The sequence below is a fragment of the Bos javanicus genome, chromosome X (assembly GCF_032452875.1).
Source record: "Bos javanicus breed banteng chromosome X, ARS-OSU_banteng_1.0, whole genome shotgun sequence".
In the NCBI taxonomy this organism is placed as follows: Eukaryota; Metazoa; Chordata; class Mammalia; order Artiodactyla; family Bovidae; genus Bos; species Bos javanicus.
Genome location: NC_083897.1, coordinates 21,456,291 through 21,475,836, shown reverse-complemented (window position 1 = coordinate 21,475,836; position 19,546 = coordinate 21,456,291).

Genomic DNA, 19,546 nt, shown 5'->3' with positions numbered 1-19,546 from the left:
CACCTCCACTAGCTTTGTTCGTAGTGATGCTTCCTAAGACCCACTTGACTTCACATTCCAGGATGTCTGGCTCTAGGTGAGTGATCACACCATTGTGATTATCTGGGTCATGAAAATCTTTTTTGTACAGTTCTTCTGTGTATTCTTGCCACCACTTCTTAATATCTTCTGCTTCTCTTAGGTCCATACCATGTCTGTCCTTTATTGAGCCCATCTTTGCATGAAATGTTCCCTTGGTATCTCTAATTTTCTTGAAGAGATCTCTAGTCTTTCCCATTCTATTATTTTCCTCTATTTCTTTGTATTGATCACTGAGGAAGGCTTTCTGATCTCTCCTTGCTATTCTTTGGACTCTGCATTCAAATAGGTATATCTTTCCTTTTCTCCTTTGCTTTTGGCTTCTCTTCTTTTCACAGCTATTTGCAAGGCCTCCTCAGACAGCCTTTTTTTTTTTTTTTTTTTGCATTCTTTTTTCCCATGGGATGGTCTTGATCCCTATCTCCTGTACAATATCACAAACCTCCGTCCATAGTTCATCAGGCACTCTATCTATCAGATCTAGTCCCTTAAATCTATTTCTCACTTCCACTGTATAATCATAAGGGATTTGATTTAGGTCATACCTGAATGGTCTAGTGGTTTTCCATACTTTCTTCAATTTAAGTCTGAATTTGGCAATAAGGAGTTCATGATCTGAGCCACAGTCAGCTCCCGGTCTTGTATATACATTTAAATAAAGATTATAAACAAAACAAAACATCTCAAAGGAGAGACATATCATGATCCAGGCTGGAGAAACTTATAATTTTAAAGATGCCATTTCTCCCTAAATTAACCTACAAATCCAGTGCAATCACAAACATCATTCCAATGGATATTTTATGAAACTTGGCAAGGTGATTTTATATTCATCTTGGAAAATGAAAATACATGAAAATTAGTTTTAAAAGATGAACAAAAAAGAACAGTGAAAGGTTGCTTTATCAGATAGTAAAATATTCTATAAGGCAAAAAATAGACTATAGTACTTAAACAACTAAATTAGTGAGATAGAATAGAAAGCCAGGACATTTAATAGATGACAAAAGTAGCATTTCAAATTATAAAGGAAACAATGGACCACGCATTAAGTGATAGTAGAATAATTTACTGTACATTAGGAAAACATAAAGCTCCTGTTCTAATGGATACCACGCAAAAAATCCAGATGAACTAAAGAGCTAAATGTCAGTAACATAATTGAATACTGCAGTAAGCTTTAAGAAGAAAATGTAGGAAGATATTTTTATCATAGGGTGAGGAAGATCATTTAGCAAGAATCAAATGAAGTATCCACGAAGAAAAAGAATGAACATTTTAATTATGCAATCAATAAATTTAACAATTGTTGTTGTTCAGTCTCTCAGTCATGTCCGACTCTTTGCAACCCCACGGACTGCAGCACACCAGGCTTCCCTGTCCTCCACCATCTCCCGGAGCTTGCTCAAACTCATGTCCATTGAGTCAGACAATAAACGTTAAATTATTACTTATATAATAATAAAATATATAATTAATTGTTTTTAATTAGTAGCAGCTGTGAACTAAGTAAAGAAGGAAAGTGACAAAGTCAGAGAGATATGCAACATATATGACAAAGGGTTCATATCTAGGTCATATGGAAGAAAATCTAAGGAAAAAGTAAAAAATCTATTTTAAAGAGGGGGTTGGAAATTATGTGATTACACCATTCAGAGAAAAAGAAATTTACATGGCAGTTATAAAGATAAAAATGTGTATAGTCTCACCAGTTATCACGGAAAATAATATTTAAACAACAGCTTTGTTTATGAAATTGGTAAAAATGTCCACTTTTGCTGGAAACCTATAGAAGAATATGACCTGAGAGAAATTCCTCAGCTGCTATCAAAATATAAAATATACATAGTTTTGGATTCAGCATATGTGTGCATACAAAGAAATAGGGACAGAGATGTTTATTGCTGCATTATTTTTACTTGTAAAAAGTGGGAAGCAACTTAAATGTTTGTCGATTGTTAAATAACCATATATTGATATTATGCAGTGGTTAAAAGAAATTAAATAGGTCTGTATGCACTGCCATGGAAGGGTTCCCAAAGCATATTGTTCAGTGAGGGAAAAAAGTTGCTAAATAATTTTTATGCTATAATCTCAGTAATGTAGCCTAACAAATGTGTAAGTACATAGATATGTAAACCCATAGGGAATGGACTGTAAAGATTCACATCAAACTTGATGACAATGATTACTTCAGGAAGGAGGATGGAATGGGGCAGTAGAAAGTGAAAAGAGTACTTATGAACAGCCTGAATCATTCCCAGTGGAAACGTATTCGAATATTACTTGTGTAATGTTTAAACATAACAACATTTTAAACACTAAATAAAAGTAGCTAATGAGAAGGCAAAGGGCAGGAGACTGCTGTTTCTCATTATAAGTTTTTGAATAATATTTGATTTTTAAAACTATGCACATGCTTTAATTTGATGGAAAAAGGACAAGGTTTAAAATGCATTTAGAACATGCTTTTACTTAAAGCTTCATAGCAGTAAGTGGCAGAGTTGGCCTCCACATCAAGTTTGTGTTGATAGTGTTTAAAGAAAGAAAGAAAAAAGAAAAGGTTTAATCTAATAACGCATTATAATTAATTTAGCTTTTACTTATAGTAAAAGAAAGATGATTATGGTTCCATAATAATGTATATAATAGTCTAGAAGCAGTAATCTACTTTAAAAGTTTTAAATACATCTCTTATCCACAAAATCACTTCCACTGTTTTCTTCCTTAGTCCTCTAAATTTGGCCCTAAAACTGGTGCAGTTAGGGTTAGCAGGGTGTCATCCTGCCTCAGTCAATTTTCAAGAATGATTCTTTTGCATGATTTATTAACAGCTGTCTACTTTAAACATGCTGTCTGCTAATCTGTATCTTACTTTATGTCCATCAGATTTAGATCAGAGGAGAATCTGTTTTGCTTTTGAGTTTGTATATTTTTCTACATATGAGGACATTCTTGTTTCTACATATCTTTATTTACAGATCAGCATGTGTTCTTGGAAGCCTTTGAATATGAGATCACATGGTTTTGATTTTCCATTTTTATAAAAATGTGTTTTTGTCTTTTAGTTTCTGTACTGAACATGAACAGTTAATGACAAACTATGATCTTTGTTTTTATAATGCATGAAACAAGTTTATTGCTAAAATTTAAGAAATTAAAATATACCAAAGAGAAAGAACTTTATAAATGTTACCTTCAAAGATAGTATCTCTGTTACCATTTCAAAGCCCTTTATACTATTGCATACAATGCAAAGGAAATTAGAACTTACTGTTTAAGAAAACTGTCCCGTCCTGGGCCAGGAAACTAGAGTGACAGTCACTGAAGCTGACTGTTTAAAAATTCAGAGCTTAAAACAAAAATAATATCTAATATTTATGAGCATGTATGATGTACCAACCTCTCTTATATGGATTTTCTCACTGACTCTTAAAACAACCCTCTGAATTATGTACTATTATTATCCTCATTTTATAGAAGACAAAACTGAAGTTTAAGACTATTAAAGATTTATACAAAATCACACATCTAGGAAATAGTAGAGACAGGTTTTGATCCCAGAGCCTAACCTCATAATCACCGTAAGTTTTATCCTAATTTAGCCCTGGGATTTTTTTGGAAGGAATGATGCTAAAGCTGAAACTCCAGTACTCTGGCCACCTCATGCGAAGAGTTGACTCACTGGAAAAGACTCTGATGCTGGGAGGGATTGGGGGCAGGAGGAGAAGGGGATGACAGAGGATGAGATGGCTGGATGGCATCACTGACTCGATGGACGTGCGTCTGAGTGAACTCCGGGGGTTGGTGATGGACAGGGAGGCCTGGCGTGCTGCGATTCATGGGGTCTCAAAGAGTCAGATACGACTGAGCGACTGAACTGAACTGAGACCCAAATATCAGAGAATATGGACTTCTCTGGTGATTCACATGGTAAAGAATCTGCCTGCAGTGAGGGAGACCAGGGTTTGATCCCTGGGTTGGGAAGATCCCCTCAAGAATGGAATGGCAACCCACTCCAACATTTTTGCCTGGAGAATTCCATGGACAGAGGAGCCTGGCTGGCTATAATCCATGGGTTTGCAAAGAGTCGGACACACTGAGTGACTAACACTTTCACTTTTCATCAGAGAATCTAGATGGCAAGTCATCATGAGATATGTGTACTATAAACCTTCATGGTACCAATTACATCACTGTCATCGCTTATAAGCAAATGAAATGACAAGAAATTAGTACTCAATTCCTCCCACAGACACCTCTCCAATTAAAGGCCCAGGGGGTTCTGTTGAAGCTGTTGCAGACAGGTGTTAAGGAATCATATTCTGAATTTTATCTTTGGATGTTAATATTTTAGATTGCTTTTACCAGAATGCTTGCTAGCATTAAGACATTGGCCTGTATTAAAGGAAAAGAATACAAAATTGCCTTTCATTAGTACCAAGAAATTATTCTCTTTACAAGTATGCTTCTATCTTATGATATAATTTGATTAATTTATCTAGTTAGCTTTTCCTCCTTTCCTCTGACTTCTAGGAAACTTAGAATCAAATCACCATCTCACCTCTAGCAATTGCTTGTGACATTTCCATGTGATGATCTGATTCCTGGTCATATTATTTTCTAATCACTGAACATATTTGTCTTAGTCCATTTGTGCTGCTATATAACAAAAATACCATAGACTAAGTGGCTTTAAAAACAGTTATTTCTCACAGTTCTGGAGGCTGGAAGTCTAAGATCAAGGTACTAGCAGATTCAGTGAGGACCCACTTTCTTGTTTAAAGACAATCATCTTCTCCCTGTGTCTTCTCCTGACAGAACAGGCAAGGGAGCTCCCTGGAGTCTCTTTTAGAAGGACACTAATCCTATGCATCTCGGCTGATAAAGAATATACCTGCAATGCAGGAGACCCCGGTTCCATTCCTGAGTCAGTAATTTCCCCTGAAGAAGGAACTTCTCCAGTATTCTTGGGCTTCCCTGGTGACTCATGTGGTAAATAATCGACTGGGTACAATCTCTGCACTGGGAAGATCCCCTGGAGGAGGGGATGGCAACACACTCCAGTATTCTTGCTTGGAGGATCCCATGGACAGAGAAGCCTGGTGGGCTACAGTCCATGGGTCACAGAGATGGACACGACTGAGCAACTAAGCACAGCACAATCCTACGCATGAGGGCATCACCCTTAAGACCTAATCACCTCCCAAAGGTTCTACCTCCAAATGCCATTACTTTGCGTAATGTAAAAGTTTCAAAATATGAACTGGGAATGGGTGTAGAAATTCAGTCTATAACAATCTTCAATATTTCTTTTTATCCTCTGCAGTATGGGAGTTAAGACTTCTTTGATCAAAAGTAGTAGAAAGCCTTCACACCACAAAGATAAGTGATAAGTATGTGATGTGATGGAGATGTCAGCTAATAACTATGGTGGAAATCATTTTGCAGTATATGTCAAAACAACACATTGTACATCTTAAATTTATGAAATGTTGTATGTCAATCACATCCCAATAAACCTGCAAAAAGAGTAATATGTACTAAGCAACCCAGTACACAGTTTGTTGTCAATAAACATAGTTTCATTCCTTATCTGAGATCTTCTACAGGTACCAGCATCTGTTACAAATAGTTCCTGTCTTTTGGTCACTATGGCAACCTTAGGCAAACCATTAAAAAAGTAACAGAAATCTAAACAACCCTAAGCTATACCATATACACACATACAAACATGTGCCTGCACACAAATCCATTTTTATAACTGGGATATACAAAGCATGGGCTTCCCTGGTGGCTCAGTGGTAAAGAATCTGCTTGCCAATGCAGAAGACATTGGTTCGATCCCTGATCCAGGAAGATCCCCTAGAGAAGGAAAGGGCAACCCCCTCCAGTATTCTTGCCTGGGAAATCCCATGGACAGAGGAGCCTGGCAGGCTACAGTCCATGGGGTTTCAAAAGAGCTGGACATGACTTACAGACTAAACAATGTTCAAAGCATGCTAGCTTAATTTCAGATGGGCCTATAATAGTGAAGTATAAAATATAGTCCACAAGTTCTCAACCAGGGTAAACTTGGTTCCAAAAGAAACATTGTGCAATATCTGAAAATTAAGAGGATGCTACTGGTACCTAGTGGATAGAAGACAGAGATGTTGCTAAACATCCCAAAAGGCACAGGACAGCCCCCTACCACAAAGAACTGTCCAGTCCCAAATGTCAATAGTGCCATGATTGGGAAACCCTGTGTATAGCCACCTTGATTAGTGACTGAGCTAAAGTAAATAGGGAGGAATTTAGGATAAAACAGTCTAGAGATTGTGAAGCCAGGATAGTGATAGCTCGAGGATTACTATAAAGGAGTGGTTTAGAGGTGGCATTCTGATTGGATGTGAAAGCTTAGAGCTCAGTTGGCTTAACACTTTTGTTAAATTGGGTAAATACTAATTGTACACACCAAAAAGTGGGACAGAGCCCTAAAACTCCACCAAACCCCACCTTTTTATAGCATTCCTGAACCAGAAAGTTAAAACAGATATCAAAAAATAAAAACTAAAAAAAAAAAACAGATACCAACTTGGATTTTGAATTCCTATGGATTACTGGGGAAGAGGAGTAAGATTCCCTGAACAGGGAATCTGAAGACCTATGTTCTAATCTCACTCTCCTTCTTTTATGACTTTGGGCAAGTCATTTTCCATCACTAGGTTGCCTCCTGTGTAAACTGAGGCAATTTGGGTGCTCAATTTCTAAGCCTCTTTCTACCTCTGTTGTTGTTCAGTCACTAAGTCATGTCCGACTCTTTGTGACCCATGGACTGCAGCACGACAGGCCTCCCTGTCCCCCACTATCCCCCAGATTTTGTGCAAGTTCATTCCATTGAGTCGGTGATGCCATCCAACCATCTCATCCTCTGCTGTCCTCTTCTCCTTTTGCCTTCAATCTTTCCCAATATCAGGGTCTTTTCCAATGAATCTACCTGTAACAGTTGTGAATCTGCGATTTATTAACTGGGAGTAAACCAAAACAAAGCATAGGAACATTTTTTGGTGACTTATTTAGACATGTAGTTTCTAAACATCAACAAGGTTGATGAAAATGGACAATCCTCGCCTACTGCTGTTATCCAGACACAGTGGATTCCACTGCTGAGGATTTTATATAGGAAAAAACGAAGTTAGGTTTATTGTGCGTCCTGCTACAGACTCACATAAGATAAAACCTTTGGTGACTGTAACATACTAATTTCAGAACTTTTTCAGATGTCACACATTTACGGATTGTTTACAACAAACAGTATAATTCAATAAATAGTTCCGCAGGTTTTTTCCTCTGTAATTGTTCTACCATGTTTAATTCATTCAGAGAAAGGGCTATAGAAAAGAAAGGTTTATAAGAGAACTACTACATTGCTAGAACATGGGAGTACTTCTTATCAGAAGCAATCTTTATGATCTCCCTGCCCGCAGAATTAGTAATATTTTCAATCTTTGGACCAGAGCTTTATTTATAATGTGAAATATTTAGCAGAAATCCAATGAGAAAGTTGAAGTATTCAGTACTCAAGTTTAGGACTTCCCTGGTGGTCCAATGGTTAAGAATCTGCCTGCCAGAACACTCAATGACTTAAATCAAAGCAAGATCTTCTATGACCCACCTCCCAGAGTAATGGAAATAAAAACAAAAGTAAATAAGTGGGACCTGATTAAACTTAAAAGCTTTTGCACAGCAAAGGAAACTATAAGCAAGGTGAAAAGACAACCCTCAGAATGGGAGAAAATAATAGAAATGAAACAACTGACAAAGGATTAACTTCCAAAATATATAAGCAGCTCATAGAACTCAATACCAGGAAAACAAACAACCCAATCAAAAAGTGGGAAAAAGACCTAAACAGACATTTTTCCAAAGAATGTCTATATGTCTATACAGATGGCTAACAAACACATGAAAAGATGCTCAACATCTCTCATTATTAGAGAAATGCAAATCAAAACTACAATGAGATATCACCTCATACCAGTCAGAATGGCCATCAGCAAAAAGTCTACAAACAATAAATGCTGGAGAGGGTGTGGAGAAAAGGAAACACTCTTGTACTGTTGGTGGGAAGGTAAATTGATAGAGCCACTATGGAAGATGGTATGGAGATTCCTTAAAAAACTAGGAATAAAATCACCATATGACCCAGCAATCCCACTCCTAGGCATATACCCTGAGGAAACCAAAATAGAAAAAGACACATGCATCCCATTGTTCATTGCAGCACTATTTACAATAGCTAGAACATAGAAGCAACCTAGATGTCCATCAACAGATGACTGGATAAAGCTGTGGTACATATACACAATGGAAAGTTACTCAGCCATAAAAAGGAATGCATTTGAGTCAGTCCTAATGAAGTGGATGAACCTAGAACCTATTACACAGAGTGAACTAAATCAGAAAGAGAAAGATAAATATCATATTCTAATGCATATATATGGAATCTAAAAAATGGTTCTGAAGAATTTATTTACATGGCAGCAATGGAGAAACAGGCATAGAGAATAGGTTTATGGACATGCGGAGAGGGGAGAAGAGGGTGAGAAGTATGGAAAGAGTAACGGAAACTTACAAGCCATATGTGAAATAGATAGCCAATGGGACTTTGCTGTATGGCTCAGGAAACCAAACAGGGGCTCTGTATCAACCTAGAGGGGTGGGATGGGGAGGGAGATGGGAGGGAGGTTCAAAAGGGAGGGGATATGCGTACACCTATGGCTGATTCATGTTGAGGTTCGACAGAAAACAACAAAATTCTGTCAATTATCCTTCAATTAAAAAAATACATTACTTTAAAAAAAAGAATCTGCCTGCCAATGTGGGGGACATGGGTTCAATCCCTGGTCTAGGAAGATCACACATGCCATAGGGCAGCTAAGCCCATGCACCACATCTGCTGCTACTGCTGCTAAGTCGCGTCAGTCGTGTCCGACTCTGTGCGACCCCATAGACGGCAGCGCACCAGGCTCCCCGTCCCTGGGATTCTCCAAGCAAGAATACTGGAGTGGGATGCCATCTCCTTCTCCAAGGCATGAAAGTGGAAAGTGAAAGGGAAGTCGCTCAGTCGTGTCCGACTCTTCGTGACCCCATGGGCTGCAGTCCACCAGGCTTCTCGCCCATGGGATTTTCCAGGCAAGAGTACTGGAGTGGGGTGCCATTGCCTTCTCCATGCACCACATCTACTGAGCCCCAATTCTAGAGTCCACAGGCTACAACTACTGCAGCCCACAAGCTCTAGAAACTGTGCTCTGCAGTAAGAGAAGCCACCATAATGAGAAGCCCACACGCCACAACTAGAGAATAGACCTCACTCTCCGCAACTAGAGAAAGTCCACACACAGCAATGAAGACCCAGTGCAGCCAAAAGTAAATAAATTTTTAAAAATCTTTTTTAAAAATATTCAATTTTAGGAGAGCAGAGGGGAGAACATTTGTCTTTTGTCACTTGTGCATAAATTTCTATTTCAAAGACAAATATTTAAAGAGGGTATAGCAAAAGCTTGGGAATGGAATTAGGAATACAAAGCACAAAGTGCTGTACAAGTTGTCCAGTGCATGAGGACACTTAGCAGAGAAAAGAAGTGGAGGCCGAAATACATAGTCTTTCCTCCATTCGCCAAGCCTCACATCTTGGCAGGGGACTGTGTCTGTGGGGAGGGGACCCTTTTCCAATACAAACAAAGGCATCGTTCACTATTAGGTAACAGAGATGCCTTCAGCAAAACCCAGTTATAACATAGTGTTGTAGAGTCTTATTCTAAACCACAATAGTATAAATTCTTGAAATTTTCCAATTAACAAATTTGATACAAGTAGAGGAAACATACAGAGAAGGCAATGGCACCCCACTCCAGTACTCTGGCCTGGAAAATCCTATGGACAGAGGAGCCTGGTAGGCTACAGTCCATGGGGTCGCTGAGGGTCGGACACAACTGAGCGACTTCCCTTTCACTTTTCACTTTCATGCATTGGAGAAGGAAATGGCAACCCACTCCAGTGTTCTTGCCTGGAGAATCCCAGGGACGGGGGAGCCTGGTGGGCTGCCGTCTATGGGGTAGCACAGAGTCGGACATGACTGACACAACTTAGCAGCAGCAGAGGAAACATATAGTAGAGTAGCCTTAACCTGAAAATTCTCTGGGTGCAAAAACAGTAACAAAAAGATTGTCACCAATATCAAGATCGAAATTCAACTAAAAATAAAGACACACTCTTCAGTATGTATATATCACTCCAAAAAAAGAGATTGTCTCTGAATACTGAAAGTGAAAGTGAAGTCGCTCAGTCGTGTCCGACTCTTTGCGACCCCATGGACTGTAGCCTATGAGGCTTCTCTGTCCATGGAATTTTCCAGGCAAGAATGCTGGAGTGAATTGCCATTTCCTTCTCCAGGGGATCTTCCCAACCCAGGAATCGAACCCGGGTAGATGCTTTACCGTCTGAGCCACCAGGGAAGCCCTATACTAGAAAGTCACAAGACAAGCTAAAGCTATATAGGGGAAGATTTTGAGGGAAGGAAGCAAATAACTTGGCTAAGTCCTGCTTCAACCCTTGAGGAAATAATTAAATTTACAGAAAGGCACTTATATCATGTGGCCCAGGAAGTCATCAATTTGGATATCAGACATACTGTTCTTGAAAGAGATGAATAATACATAAACAATCCGATCCTCAGAGCTTGTTCTAAAAAGGAACTTATGGTCATTTCACCATGTCAGTGCATTCTTAAGCTAACCTCTTACATCTGCTATACACAGAATGTAGATTTACAGTGATAAGCATAAGAAACTGATGTGTTTAAATAACCGAAGAGAAATAACTTTTATATTAGGTCTAGTTTAGGTTTTGTTATTCCCATTGTCTCCCAGATCTATAACAATTGATAATCTAAGAGTGAGATATATGCCAACCCAGCATTAGCAAGACAGGTACCCAGGACCATTCTGTAGAATGTACAACACATATTATTAAAGATCAGAATAATGTTTATTAAAACTTTCTGTTTAGAAGGTTTTTCAAATGAAATTATTCAGATTTTTTCCTATATTTCCTTACTTTTTAAAAAAAAATTATAGGTATTCTTTAGTAAGTAGCTTTGGAGAAGGCAATGGCACCCCACTCCAGTACTCTTGCCTGGAAAATCCCATGGACGGAGGAGCCTGGAAGGCTGCAGTCCATGGGGTCGCTGAGGGTCGGACACGACTGAGCGACTTCGCTTTCACTTTTCATCTTCATGCATTGGAGAAGGAAACGGCAACCCACTCCAGTGTTCTTGCCTGGAGAATCCCAGGGACGGGGGAGCCTGGTGGCCTGCCGTCTATGGGGTCACACAGAGTCGGACACGACTGAAGCGACTTAGCAGCAGCAGTAAGTAGCTTAGTAATTTAAGAAAAATCTTGTTTAACAAAAGATATAGTGAAATATTGAAGTAACCTTTTCTGACTTAATTTGAATGAAAAACCTGATTACTTTTCATCTATTACACAGCGGATCCATGTTCTTTCCTTGTTTATATCCTTCTAAACAAGCTGAAAATTGAGATCAGTCAGCTAGCTGACTGTGTGAGCATTCTCGTTTGGCATGATGAGGGGCTGCATCACAGTTTATGAATATCACGTATTACCTGAGACCAAAGAGGAGGCTCCCCAAACCTGCAGGATGTGGTAGGCAATCAAGCAGTATAAAGGAGATGAACTGCAAGTCCTTTGAGAACAGAATCATTATGAGCTTAACAAGCATTGTTCTCAGTTATATCTATTTTAGTGGTGTTAGCATGATATTCATTATTGCACTATGAACTGTTGCAATAGCTTGAGATTTACCAAAATGATAAATATTTTAGAGTGATATCTGAATAGTCACAAGGATTTGTTATAGTGCTCTCTATTCAATGCTCCATCTCCTGTGCATGAATAAAACAGGGGTATATTTTTGAGCTGAGTAGAGAGAAAAAAGAAAATCAACATAATGAAATGCAAAGAGTATCAATGAAATTACAGTATGCATATTACTAAGCCATAAAAAAAAAAAGAATGAAGTCTTGTAATTTTCAGCAACATGGATAGACCTGGAGGGTATTAGGGTAACTGAAGTAAGTCAAACAGAGAAAAACAATTACTGTATAATTTCATTTATATGGGGACTCAGAAAAACAAAACAAATGAACAAACAAAACAGAAACAGACTCAGAGAGAAGAAACTGGTGGTTGACAGAGGGGAGCGGAGTGAGGGGTGGTAAGTGAAATAGGTGAAGGAGATTAAAGGTACAAACTTCCAGTTATAAGATAAATAACTCACGGGGATGTAATGTACACATAAGGAATATATCAATGATGCTGTAACAACTTTGTATGCTGACAAATGGTAACTGGTCTGCTGTGATCAGTTCAAAATGTAAAAATATTGAATCACTGTGTTATAAACCTGAAATTAGTGTAATATTGTATGCTAATTGTACATCAATAAAACTTTTTTATATTTAAATAAATATATCAATACCAAATGTTGAAATCTATGAGCTAGACTTTAAGATTAAATGAGATTTATCTATGCAACTCTGAGCGTAGTGCCTGCACTTAGCAGGTGCTCAACTGAGTTAATATTTTTATTTATAATAAAGAAAAAACTATTGTGTTTGCCATTTCTGAAGAATAAGCAGGATGGAGGTGGGAAATTGAGATTTATTGAAGATACTGACAGCAGAGCATAGTGATCAGGACCTGGGACTTTATTCAAATTCCAGACAAGGTTACAGCAAGAAGTGACCTTGGACTTCAGTTACCAAACTACTTAAACTATGACACATACACCTCGCGAGGCACTGAGTGTGACTTGAAACCATACGATAAACATGGAGCACCCTCTGGACCAGCAATTTGGTTAGGTAATGATGGAGAGGGAGTGGTTGTAAAAGTAAACACATATATTATAGAGTAAAATACAGATTTTTACATGAATCTTTAATGAGAATAGGAAACATGCTGAAGACTATTCACAAACTCATTCTTTGTCACTCTTCTTTCTCATTTAGAGAAAACTTCTCAACTGTAAGCTCCTTGAAGGACTAATCTCTCTTATTTCAAGTTATATTCTCAGCTTTGAGTTCAGAGTTTGGAAGACAGTAGAATGGTTGAATAATGGATGGCTGTATGGTTCAGAAGGATGGAAGAATGGAGTGATGCATTTTGCTATATTTTTTCTTATATCTAGAGTCACAGTATAGTGAATTGATCCACAATTACAGTCAACTAAATAGGGAAGCTCTAATCTGGACCTGAAGCCATAGTCAACCTGAACATTTGGGGCTAGGGAAAGAAGGATGGGTATCCGTGCTCAAATTCTGCTCTATTCCATCCTTACACTGTGCTCTCCAAAGCAGAAAAAGCAAGTTCTTATGATGTCAGGCCACTGAAAAGTGTGGAAGTGTTTGTTGTTCAGTCATATCTGACTCCTTGCAATCGTATGGACTGTAGCCCACCAGGCTCTTCTGTCCATGAGATTTTCCGGGCAAGAATACTGGAGTGGGTTGTCATTTCCTTCTTCAGGGGATCTTCCCAACCCAGGGATCGTACCCATATCTCCTACATTGCAGGCAGATTCTTTATCATCTAAGCCACTAGACTGTTCCTAATGCTAGAACCACCACATGGCAGAGAAAAGAGGGCAAGATCTTTCCCTGGATCACAGGCAACACTTTCCTAGGAGTGAAGCTAGCCCGGTCATCATCAGTACTTGTCTGGGTGTTAGTTGCTTAGTCGTGTCCTATTCTTTGCCACCCCATGGACTGCAGCCTGAGAGGCTCCTCTGTCCTTGGGATTTCCCAGGCAAGAATACTGGAGTGGGTTGCCATTTCCTTCTCCAGGGGTCAGTACTTTTCTTGCCCCAAAGGAAATATGTTTAGGTTGCCAAACAAAAGGCAATAAAGGTGTGTGTTTGTGTGTGTGTATGTAAACACAAGTATGTACATGTCTGTGTATACACATATTACTGGGATTCTTCATTAAGACCCTTTAAAGTCCATTTTATCTCCAGTTTGATCATGTGACCTTATGCAAGCTACTAACATTTCTCTGAATCTCAGTTTCCTTACTGATAAAAATGGGATAATAATACCTGCCCTGCATATTATATTGACTTTCCAGGATTTTTTTGAGAATAAAAATCAAAAAGAGATAATAATTGTGAAATGATATATAAACTGTACAAAGCTATTCAAGTGCTAGAGAAATTACTCATCTTATATGCAGACTAGGCAGTAGCAGAATTAACAGCAATACTCTACAAGGGTAGGAGGCTGATTTCCTCTTTGTATTTGTATCTGTACCACCCCCACTGGGGGCCAGAAGGCAGTGACAAGACTGCCACTCTATAGGAGGCAAGAGCCCAAGCCATGGTTCTCACTACAGACTGACATCCAGCAGCTTGTTAATTACATATTTCCATTAATGGGATGAATCTCATTGTCTTTCTGGATGACAATCTCCCTTTCAATGCATAGATGTCTTATTTTGTTCTGTACTCCTTAGCAACCCAGTGACTGTATTCTGACACATTTCGTTACTAGTCTTGAAGCTTTAAAACAAAAAAAAAAAGGTTGCCCTTGAGCAACCATTGATCTTGCTGCACTTGAGTTTTCCCCTAAGTGTTTTTCAAATTTATTTTATTGAAATACAGTTGATTTACAATGTTGTGTTAATTTCTGCTATCCAGCAAAGTGATTCAGTTATACATATATTTGCATTCTTTTTCATATTTTTTCCATCATGGTTTATCACAGGACATTGAATATAGTTCCCCATGTCCCTTAAGTTTTTAAAATAAAAATGTCTTTAAAGAATTACATGAACTGGAAACATATAAAAACAGTACAACTTTTCTATGGTAGCATACTACTTAAAGCCTTATCACATCAGAATAGGATTATCTTCTGTCTTTGGAGCACAAATCAAAAGACAATCTTGCAAACACACCCAGAGTTTACTACTATGGCTTTTCTTTAGCAAGGAGACTGGTTTGGGCAGATGGACTTGTCCAAACCACCTGATTCCACACCTCACAGCATTCTTTTCTACATATATGAGATGGCAATCACAAAAACCACAGTCCAGGGAAAAATTGAGGAAGATTGAGATTTGAGAAAATGGAAGTTCACTAATTTTCCTCAGAGTGAATAACTGCAAAACTAAGCCTGATAACCTAAAACATTTTATTAGAGTACATTATATACAAATATTTCCTCCACATTTCCTTGGCAGAAAGATAAGTATTACTACTCCAAGAGAAGAAGTGATAAGATGGCCCAGGCACAAGATTAAATTTTAAATAACAGATAAAGGGCATGGCAACCCACTCGAGTGTTCTTGCCTGGAGAATCCCATGGACAGAGGAACCTGGCAGGCTACAGTCTATGGGGTCACAAAGGGTCAGACACGACTAAGCAACTAACACTTTCACGTTCACTTACTTTCACAGATACACACATGAAAGGAAAATGCTCATCTCTAGGACAACCATAAAGGAGGTAGAGATGAGACCAAGATTAATGGGGAAAATGGTGACTATGTAAGGGGACAGCCACAATGTCAAACAGTAATGAATACTTGAAAGTTGGAATCATGTTTGTAAATTGGTTTTTTAAACAAACAGGGAGCTGGTGCATAAAATGAAGTAGAGTGAAAGTGAAAGTCACTCAGTTATGTTCGACTTTTTGTGACCCCATGGACTATACAGCATGGAATTTTCCAGGCCAGAATACTGGAGTAGGTAGCCTTTCCCTTCTCCAGGGGATCTTCCCAACCCAGGGATCAAACCCAGATATCCGACATTGCAGGTGTATTCTTTACCAGCTGAGCCACAAGCGAAGCCCAAGAATACTGGAATGGGTAGCCTAGATCTTCTCCAGGGGATCTTCCAGACCTAGGAATCAAACCGGGATCTCCTGCATTGTAGGTGGACTGTTTACCAACTAAGCTATCAGGGAAGCCCAAAATGGAGTATAGGGGTAGCATAGTCCTGAGACATTCTAAGTCCCTGATTTAAAGCAAAGAAGTTGTAGGCCAGGCATTACTAATTTCCTCCAGATACCACTTCAGTGAGGCCACTGATTTTTGACATTTCATTCATTTTATAGCTACAGAACTACTCCATAAAGTGAATACCATTGCCCCAGCAGAAGTCTGAATAATGCTGTGAACTGTGCGGTTCTGCCCACTTGCACGTACAGAATGCTCCTTACCATGGTAGACACATAATCTGGAAAAGAGTGAGAGATAATGCAGTTACCATATTCATTTTCTACTGCTGCAAACTTAGTGGCTTAAAAAAATACTCATGTATTATCTCACAGATTTCATAGGTCAGGGGTCTAGGCATGGTTTAGCTGGGTTCTGTGCTTAAGGTCTCACTAGGCTATCGCAAGGCATAGGCTGATGCTGTGGTCTCATTTGAAGCTTGGGGTTCTTTTCCAAGCACACTGGTTACTGGAGAATTCCATCCCTCATGGTTGTAGAACTGAGGCCATCTACTCCTAGAGGCTGCCTGCTATTCCCTGCCATATGACCTTTACAACACAACAGTTTACTTCCTCAAAGCCAGGAGGACAGCAATTCTCTGGTTCCAAAACTCTCTCTTCAGGGAAGGCCTGGATATTTTTTTTTAGAGTTTCAGAGTACATTTGTTTTTGTAAACAGTGTACAGCAGGCCAAAATTATTAGAAATCAGAGTTCAGAACAAACTCAGGACAATGAAGTTTGGTGTTGGGGGTGTTTGGGAATCATTTGATTATACTGTATGTTAAGTACTTGATGTTTCAAAAACAAATCACTGATGACAAGTACAGTCCACAGTGAGAAGACCTGGATATTCTTTGATTGGATCAAGCTCACCCTGAATATTCTCCCTCTTGATTAATTCAAGAATTTGTTGTTGTTCAACCACTAAGTCATGTCTGACTCTTTGCAACCCCATATATGACAGCACACCAGGCTTCCCTGTCCTTCACTATCCCCCAGTTTGCTCAAATTAATGTCGACTGAGCCAGTGATATTATCTAACCATCTCATCCTCTGCCACCCCTTTCTCCTTTTGCCTTCGATCTTTCCCAACATCAAGGTCTTTTCCAACGAGTTGCCTCTTTGCATCAGGTGGCCAAAAGTATTGGAGCTTCAGCATCAGTCCTTCCAGTGAATACTCAGGGTTGATTTTCTTTAGAATCAACTGGTTTGATCTCCTTGCAGTCCAAGGGACTCTCAAGAGCCTTCTCCAGCACCATAGTTCGAAGGCACCAATTCTTCAGCACTCAACCTTCTTTATGGTCCAACTCTCACATCCATACATGACTACTGGAAAAACCATAGCTTTGACTATACAGAACTTTGTCAGCAAAGTGATGTTTCTGCTTTATAATATGCTGTCTAGGTTTGTCATAGCTTTTCTTCCAAGGAGTAAGTGTCTTTTAATTTCACGGCTGCAGTGACCATCTGTAGCGATTTTGAAGCCCAAGAAAATAAAGTCTGTCACGACTTCTACTTTTTCCCCTTCTATTTGCCATGAAGTGATGGGACCAGATGCCATGATCTACTAAAGATACCAACCCTCTAATCCCTGGGAATGTGAATGTTACATTATACAGCAAAAGGGATTTTGCAGATAAAAGTAAGGTTAAGGACCTTAAAATTAGGGAAATTAACCTGGATTAACCAGGTGGGGCCAATCTAATCACATGAGCCCTCAAAAAAGCAGAGAGCTTTCTCCAACTGAAAGCAAGAGAGATGCAGCAGCAGGAGAAGTCAGAAAGAATCAAAATCTGAGAGGAACTCAACCTGCTCTTGCTGAAGGGCGGCCACATGGAAAGCATGGAAAGGAATAGGGCAACACTGAGTTATCAAAGATTGGTCCCACTTGGCAGCCAGCAAAGAAACTGGGCCCTACAACCAGAAGGAACTGAATTTAGGTAGCACCTGAATGAACTTGGAAGCCGATTCCTCCCTGGAGCCTCTAGAAAGGAACACAGCCCTGCTAACACCTTAATTTTGGTCTTGGGAGACCTTGATCTAAGACCCCAGTCAAGTCTCCCCGGACTTCTGACCTACAGAACTCTGAGATAATAGATGGCTGTTGTTTTAAGCTGCTTAATTTATGGCAATTTATCATGGTAGCAATAGAAAACTAATAACAATTATTAAGTTCCAGTTTCTTCAAGTAGTTCTGACACCACAAAGTTTCCATCTTGTCACCATCAGTCTGCCTCCTTGGATCAAACTCCAATTTGTTTATAACCCTTTGGAGAATGCAATGTCAACTGCTGCCACCTGAGTGCACAGATTAATTTTAGCATCACTTAAGAGTAGGATAAACCAGACACTGTGTAACTCCTGAAGGGATGTAATAGGAAGAACACTGCAGGGCCCGTGAGATAGCCTTGTCAAAAATGTTTATATCCTGCATTAATCACACCTGTAGAGCTAGTGCCAAAAGAATAGGAAATCTGAGGGAAAGAGGAACAAGGTAAATGGCACCACAAAAAAAGCAATCAGAAAACTGTAATATAAGATGAGACAACTGATTGTTTTTAAAAGAAGGCAATGAGAGGAAGTAGTGAAAGGGAGACTGCTTTAGTTTAAAAGAGATTTGAGATACATTACTGATAAATGTAATGAACCTTGATTAGATGCTATGTTGAACAAACCATATGTCTCCAAGGCAACCTGTGAAATTTAAATACAGACCGGATAGTAGATGATGATAAGGAATTATTATTAATTCCGTAGATGGAGTAATGCCTTATGGTTATATAAGAAAATGCCCATGTTTTCTTAGAGGGGCATATTGATGTATTCAGGTTTGAGATGACAAGAGGTTCTGGGATTTGCTTTAAAATACTCCAGCAAGACAGCTAAAGGAGGGTGGATAAAGCAGTAGCAAAATGTTAATAACTGCTGAATTTGAGAGAGAAGTATGTGGACATTCATGGTATTATTCTCTCTACTTTTGTGTAGGTTTGAAAGTTTCTATAATATGAATGTCTTTTAAACTGTAATGCCCATTACTAGCATAACACACTTATTCAGCCTGTCTCTGAAGAGTTACTGTAACCACCACCACCCTATTTATGTGGACTACAATGGCACCCCACTCCAGTACTCTTTCGTAGAAAATCCCATGGACGGAGGAGCCTGGTGGGCTACTGTCCATGGGGTCTCAAAGAGTTGGACACGACTGAGCGATTTCACTTCACTTCACAGGTTTCTTGGGTTTTTTAACAGCTGCACTACAGTACTAACACAAGCACAACAGAGTTTTCCTATTAATGCTAACGGGTTCAGTCCTCCCCCAATATGTACTTTACAATCCTCTGAACTTAAGTGAAAAGTTTGCACTTACTTTGATAAAATATAATCTCGCTAATTTCAACCAATTTTTCCAA